This window comes from Aquila chrysaetos, chromosome 7 (genome assembly GCF_900496995.4).
Source record: "Aquila chrysaetos chrysaetos chromosome 7, bAquChr1.4, whole genome shotgun sequence".
Classification (NCBI taxonomy): Eukaryota; Metazoa; Chordata; class Aves; order Accipitriformes; family Accipitridae; genus Aquila; species Aquila chrysaetos.
Genome location: NC_044010.1, coordinates 37,424,923 through 37,431,694, shown reverse-complemented (window position 1 = coordinate 37,431,694; position 6,772 = coordinate 37,424,923). Strand labels below are relative to the sequence as shown.

Sequence of the window (6,772 nt, the reverse complement as noted above, 5' to 3'; positions counted from 1 at the left end):
AAGGATGGTTAAATCCAACTCCAAGACCTCTTCATACTGAGAGACACACAAATGGCTCTCAGAAACAGCAGTTGTAGAGATTATTTCAAACCCCATATGAAACACTGAAAGGTAGGGGAGGCTATTCCAAAAGCAGAAGTGGGTAATTTCATTTGGGCTATTGGCAAGTGTAGCTATGGTTACATCTATGTACTTAATGCCAAGTGCCACAGATTCCCAGTGTCCACAATATATAGCACTTATTCCTGGGATTCCTCTGGTCTTTGTCTTCCTCCTGTGGCTCTAAGGAATAGTAATTAATTTTTGTTTTAATGTGAGTGTTTGAAACAGAGGGCTGTATTGCCTGCAACTGAGGGTATGTGGTGCATGCCCAGGAGTCACATGAAGGTCCATGGGAGTGTTTGAAGGCACAAAGCCTTCAAAGAGCTGCTATTGAGATACAATAGAGGAAACATCTATGTCATTAAGACTGGTTTTCTATCATCATGGACACATTATATAATCCTTCTAATGAATAAATCTAGCTCTGTCTAGAGCAGGCCAAACCTCTCCCAAAGCCAGGTTTGTAGTTTTTCTCTCCTCTCTCCCACAATAAGTCTGTTTCAAAGGTTCATGTTTTTTTCGTCTCAGTAGCTTCTGCTGCCAAAGTATTTACACCATGATACACTTAAACAGATACCATATTCCCCTTTCTGCTTTTCTGTTCGCAGTGTTGATGCTTGTTGAGCACTTTAGTATCCTCACATACTGGGATACACATTTGCTGATCCTAATAGCTCTTTTATACACCTTTCTCAGTCCAAAAGTATCTATCTTCAACAGGTATGACCAGAATGGTATACATAATCCTAATAAAGCCTTTTTGATGGCATAAAGATTTTTTTTTTTTGGTCTGGAACCCTCTTTTCTAATCATATTAGGATTCTGTTTCTGGGTTTTATGGCCCCATTACTTCTCTCATCCCATGTGGTTCTAACTAATTAAACAGATAAGAGTCTTCTGCCTGGATTTTGGTGCATTATCCTTTGAATGCATAGTGTTAAAAGCAAAGCAAACTTTCTGAGAAAACAGAGCAACTGAGAGCCTCCACATTTTCTTACCTTGGAAGAGAACTCATCTGAGACAAAGTACATTGTTTTCATAAATTTTGTTAGGTACTTAGACACTGTGGCAATGAGATGGCATAAATAGCTATACTGTCTGGTAGAAAATGTACTGACAGCCCTAGACTAAATTTTGAGAAACTAGTGGAAAGTTGATGAAGTAGGGGTCAAAGCCAAAGATTTCCAAATTTGCAAAGACTAAGAGGTAGAATTTAGGCACATGATTCATGACTGTCTGGTTGGTGGCTGGTAAAAACACAGTGCGGCATTTTAAATTACACGTCCTCTCAGCTTCTGTTCCTTCAATAGCAGTACGTTTAATAAGCCAGCTTTTCGTTGTTTGTTACAGTCTCTCTTCATCATATTCAGCGGGAAACTCTCTGCTTCAGGACAAGTCAGTTTTCACTGCTGAAATTTGCTGCTGGCGGGTAATACATGTTGACATCACCTTTAATCAAAGCGTCAGAATGGATTCCTCCGTTACCTGCAAGCTATATTAGCACGTGCATCGCTAGGGTACTTCAGTGACAGTGATATGATCAGAGCCAGGATTTGTTCTAAATTCCTGGGTCTGGATGCAAACTCCCACTGTGCCAGGTCCATGTCAGCAAGCCCTGGGTGTTCATCCCACCTCCCACCCTTCCCTGCCACTGCCGCTGTCCCCTGCCACACAGGGAGGAAGCCCGGGCACGCAGGCAAGGTGGACACCATGGCACACCAGAGTGGGTCCCAGACCTTTGTAATTGGGGTCAGGGCACAAGGACCGGACAGGTTTTAGGCTGTTTGATGGTCAGAGGTTCAGGCCCAGGAGCACACGTATGTCTAGTCACAACCTTAGGGCACCGCCATCACATACAGAGAAACTGCGAAGAGAAAGATAACAGAGAGATTGTTTGTGAAGAGCAAGATTGCATCTTCCATTAGCCATGAGCATACACTGAGACTTGGTGCTTTCAGGCATCTAGTGAATGTGGTGCTTGTACCTCATTACTGGTTTGTGGTGGAGAATCCCTTGAAGATAAGGTGAACATGGCTTGCTACCTCTCTAGTCTGCAACCAGGTCATGCTGTTCTTCTGGTTAGTACCTTTGTGTCTGCTGAATACTGATGTTACAGAAGACAGGTGGGTTTAAATACATTTTTAAACATATATTTTACATAGCTTCGAATTTCTCTAAAGCAGTCAGTGCAGAAATTGTGAAAAGCACATGTCAGTGATTTTGAAGTACTGTACAATTAAATGAGCATAAGCTCCATGCCAGGCTTTCCAATAAAGGAGAACTGCTGCAAGGAATCTCAGGAGGTTGTCTAGTCTGTCCCTCCGCCCTACGGTGGCATCAGCCATGACCGAAATGTATCTTGATTAGCAGCAAATGTTAACTGGAGAGGCTAAATGTTAACAGCCAAGATTTTTAATCCAACATAAACAGTCTGACATTAATCTAGAGCTAACAAGCAAAAATTGAATGTTTTATCAGTCAGATTCCATTCAAAGTAGGACTGATCACTAAATGTAAAACCTACGAGATTAAGCCCATTAGTAGAAGCGATGAGTGAATGTAAACATGTCACTCCTGAGCACGCAGAGCCATCGTGCAAGAACAGAACGAGGGTCCAAGTGCCACGGTGCAGCCAGGCCGGCGGCTGCCTAGGGCCGGGGGCCATGATCGTGGCCCCCCCTCCTCCATGGCATGGCGGGAAGGCAGGCCCTGGCAGCCCAGGCCTGTCCCACCCCCAGCCCGGAGCAGCCGGGGGCACCGGGGCAGCCCCAGCCCCGGGCATCAGGCACGTCCCCGAGGATGGGGACGAGCTGAGGCCGGGGGAGGCCATAGGCTTGCAGGTGGACCCAGCTCAGCGGGTCCCATGGCCGGGCAGGGCAGGTTCTGCAGGAGACCGGCCCTGCCATGGTGGTCTCGCTGGGGCAGGGGCTGACGGCCCCGGGGGGCTGACGTGGGGTCCTGGGCCACGGGCAGGTGGGGAGCCCCAGGGGGCTGACATGGGGCAGTCGGGGCTGGTGGTGCCTTCAGGGCCCCGAAGCTGAGTGAAAACTGCTTTGCATATTTTCAGGTTAGTCAGAAAGACCAGTAAAATTCGGTCCCTACTGATACCATAATCATTAAATACAAGTACGCAAGCTTCTAGACCGCAGCATTATAACACTAAATAATTTTTGCTTTCTTCTTATTAGCTCTTTGTCTATTTAGACTTAAGGATCTTCCTGGCCAAAAGCATCTGTAATGGGTATAAATGCAGCCTCCTGTTCAGTGGAGGGAGGCCATGGAGGCTCTAACACGACAAGGAGACAATCACATGTCCCCTCGTTTGATCTTACGGCGAACCCACTCATCAAGACTGCTCGTGTAATGAAATCCCAAGAAGGAGTGGAGGAAAGTTGATGTGATGTCTCAAACCACTCCAGCTAGTTCTCCTTCATAGTCTCTAGTTTCATTTCCCCCTCTTTGTCCTAATGAGCCTGCTTTTACAAATCTGTGACTGATGTAACCACAGTTCTGATGCAAGGATTAGTAACAATTATGGTAATTATACAAGTATATGCATACTTACTAATATAGCCAACAAAGGAAAAGCAGGGAAAAAACCTTAAACTAACATAAATTATTTTCCCAACGTCAAGCTCACCCTTGCACTATGCTAACCTCTTCCTGACCATTAGCTACAGTATAAGCTGTCCAATTTCCTATTACTCTTCTCTGTTGCAAAATTTTTCTCCAAAAGAAATCCACCATCAGGTTTGCAGTGATGTTCGCTATTGGCATTAGCATGTGTATCTGGCAGAGGTGCCTGGTACTGCCATGGCATCTGTGACATGGACTTCTACCAATTTCAAAAGACACTTTGCATTCATTCACAGACAATGCCAGTTCCCACCATACAGAAATCCTAGCAGACGGGTCCACAGGTGACCCATACAGACAAGGATACAGAATGGAAAGCAACATTTTAAGTATATATAGAGGAGTTAGAAAAACTGAAGTCTCTTAGAAGGTAACAAAGATGGAAAAGAAAAAAAAAAAATCTCAACAGCAGCAGCTAAACTGAGCTCCATGTGTGCATCATGGCAAGGTGGAGCACTGGCCCCCTCTGTCCATGTTGGAGAACTAGCCTGAATGAGGTGTTCCTAAGCCCTCCAGTTCACCTATAGCCTACATGCCACAAAAGAGACCAGCAGGCAGGGCATGACCTGGAATGGCAGAGAGCAGTCCAAATGAGTTGTTCTTGCTTCAGACAGAGCCAGACTTAATTTTGCAATCAAAGGGTATTGTTCCAAAATAATCACTGTTTTGTAAGCAGTGACCAGAAGACATGTTCTGAACTGAAAATCAACAGTCTCTGCTGTGTAATGCCTATTTTTTTTCTGACCCTTGTTTAGAGTCTGTTTGTCCTCAATTTTTTTCTTCTTGAACTAGATGAGCAAAGGCTAAAGTTGCAAAGCAGATGATAGCAGTGAAATTCCTCCTCATACCTCTAAACAGACAGTGCCTTGTGTAATATGAATTGGCATACCTCAGAACACATGAGGAAATAAAACACTTTGATCCTTTTAACAAAAATGACTGCCATGTCCTTTGCTGATAACCTAATCTGAAGAGTTCCTGAAGAGACAGGTTATGCCTCTTACTCATGTCAAATGTTTTCCTAGTGAATAATGGCAGGTGACCTTTTATTTTTTCTTAATCGTGCTGGTCCTGCTGCTTTGCATCTATCAAAGTCACAGCACACCATTTCCATCTGTCACTTGAAAGATAGCTCCCTTTCAGTCTGGCCACTACTGGCCTTCATTAATTCACTGCTAACCTATTTCACCTGAACTGGAGTCAAAAGGAGTTCCTAGGTTTGCATTCCTCTGGTTCCTCATTCTCTAATTATGTCATTCCCCCTGTGTTTCTTCTAATGCCTCATTCCCTAGCTGTTAGCTGTGGTGAAATAGACCAGCATCAGTAGCAAAACTCATGTTCTTCTGCAGGAGAAAGCATACAGGAAGATACTCTGGAAGATCCTACAGTGGAAACTTAGGAAAGAATTGAAATAATGAATGACAGGCTATCGTGTATTGATATGGAGGTTATTATCACTGAGGAGGCTATTATGCATGTATTATGTATTACTATGCATGTATATGGTAATGCTGCTGCGACTACTAGGGGTATGTTGTTTACTCTTCTGTGCACACTTCCATAGGCCAAGATGGTCCTGTATGAATTCAAGTGGCTTCAGTGAAGAGCCCTGAAAATACTTAACAGATTGGAAAATATGCTTGCTAGTGAAAAATCTAAATTTAAAGAGAAGGTTAAGAGGTTATAGTTTTTACAGGTGTGATTCATTTCATCTTATGTTGACCATCTGCGCTGGCCAACAAGCTCCCTTCTCTGGGCAATGGAAGAGATAGGTAGGTCTAGAGACTGATTTATACTCTACTACAATAGTTAATCAAGAGAGGTGGGACGAATTTCCTCCTGAGATGCCTGGCTCTCTCCAAGGACCCTTAACTAATTGACTTGGAGTAGATAAACTTTCAGATTATTAGAAATAGTGAACTAAGTCCCACTCCAGGTATGTACTTAGGAAGCAAAGACCTACTCATAGAGTTCTTCAGTGAAGTTGACAGAAGTGCTTATACTTCTAACCTAGAAGAAAAGGAGAAATCAATACCAATCTTCCCCTGGAAACTTACCACTCGGGTTATTTTGTACAGACCATAGGATCTTGTCTTTGCTCCTGAGAAGCAGCAGGAGGTTGTGACTTCAAGGTGAATTGGCTCCTTGCTCTTCCTTAAAGGCTAGGACTACCTCTGCAAAGGCCTGTGTTGTCCTGCTCATCCTCTGTGCCTTTCATTAGTGCCCCTCAGTGCCCTGAAGCAAAGCTGATAGAGCTTCCTGAAGGGGCATGGAGAACCCCTTTACATAGAAAGGCTGGGGCCTTGCTAATTATTAACATCATAGCACAGATTTTAAGCACCCACAGACACAAACAGCATTAGCTGTATGCTAGACCAGAATCAAGTTTTTATCTTATAATTGCCCTTTGCACTTTGTGTTTTCTAAACATTCAAAATCCTGGCATTACAAAGTGCTGAGCTTAATCCAAATCTTTCTGTGCTAAATCCTCTGGGGTCAGGACTTGATCCTGTTCTTTGAGGCTTGCGATAGATTTTCCATACTCATGTTATTTTTTCTTTCTATTGTATACACAGTTTTCATTCTTTTCAGGCCTAAACTTTCTCCAAAATCTTTAATTACCCTATAAATTCTCTAGTCCAGCTCCTCATCAACTTTTCCTTGCATGCTTCCTTTAACTCATTTCCATAAAAGACCAACCTCCTTCAGAGAATTAAAAAAATACATATGTATCCACTTACTAAATGTACAATAGTTTAAAATCTGTAGAACCTGGATCTAAAATTAAGCAGGGCTTTTCATATTGTCTTCATGCTATTTTTTTGTCTCTCTAAGTATTTAGGTCTGTCTTCACTTATGGTCTTCCATTTTATAGCCTGCTTCTTTTGAAACACTTTTTTATTTTAATAAGCCTAACTTGCAAAGGTGTTTTGTTTATATTAGCACTTCTCTACACTGCAGCTAGGACTAGTCATGAGTCTCTCTGTTTTCTGCAAAATGAGCCTGCTACACTCCCCTTATGTTTACAGATCTC

The 6,772-nt window shown here is 43.1% G+C and overlaps 1 long non-coding RNA gene across 2 annotated transcripts; it reads right to left on the bottom strand.

Annotated features, from left to right (window-relative positions):
- Nucleotides 1-1,400: 1,400 nt before the first annotated feature.
- Nucleotides 1,401-6,014, bottom strand: LOC115343916. 2 transcript variants are annotated; one of them, XR_003924334.2, is made up of 3 exons: nucleotides 5,796-6,014; nucleotides 2,087-2,206; nucleotides 1,401-1,966 (listed from the first exon to the last, which is right to left on the bottom strand). It is a non-coding gene; the product is annotated as an uncharacterized LOC115343916 (long non-coding RNA). The 2 variants fall into 2 exon arrangements; XR_003924333.2 differs by lacking the exon at nucleotides 2,087-2,206.
- Nucleotides 6,015-6,772: the final 758 nt, after the last annotated feature.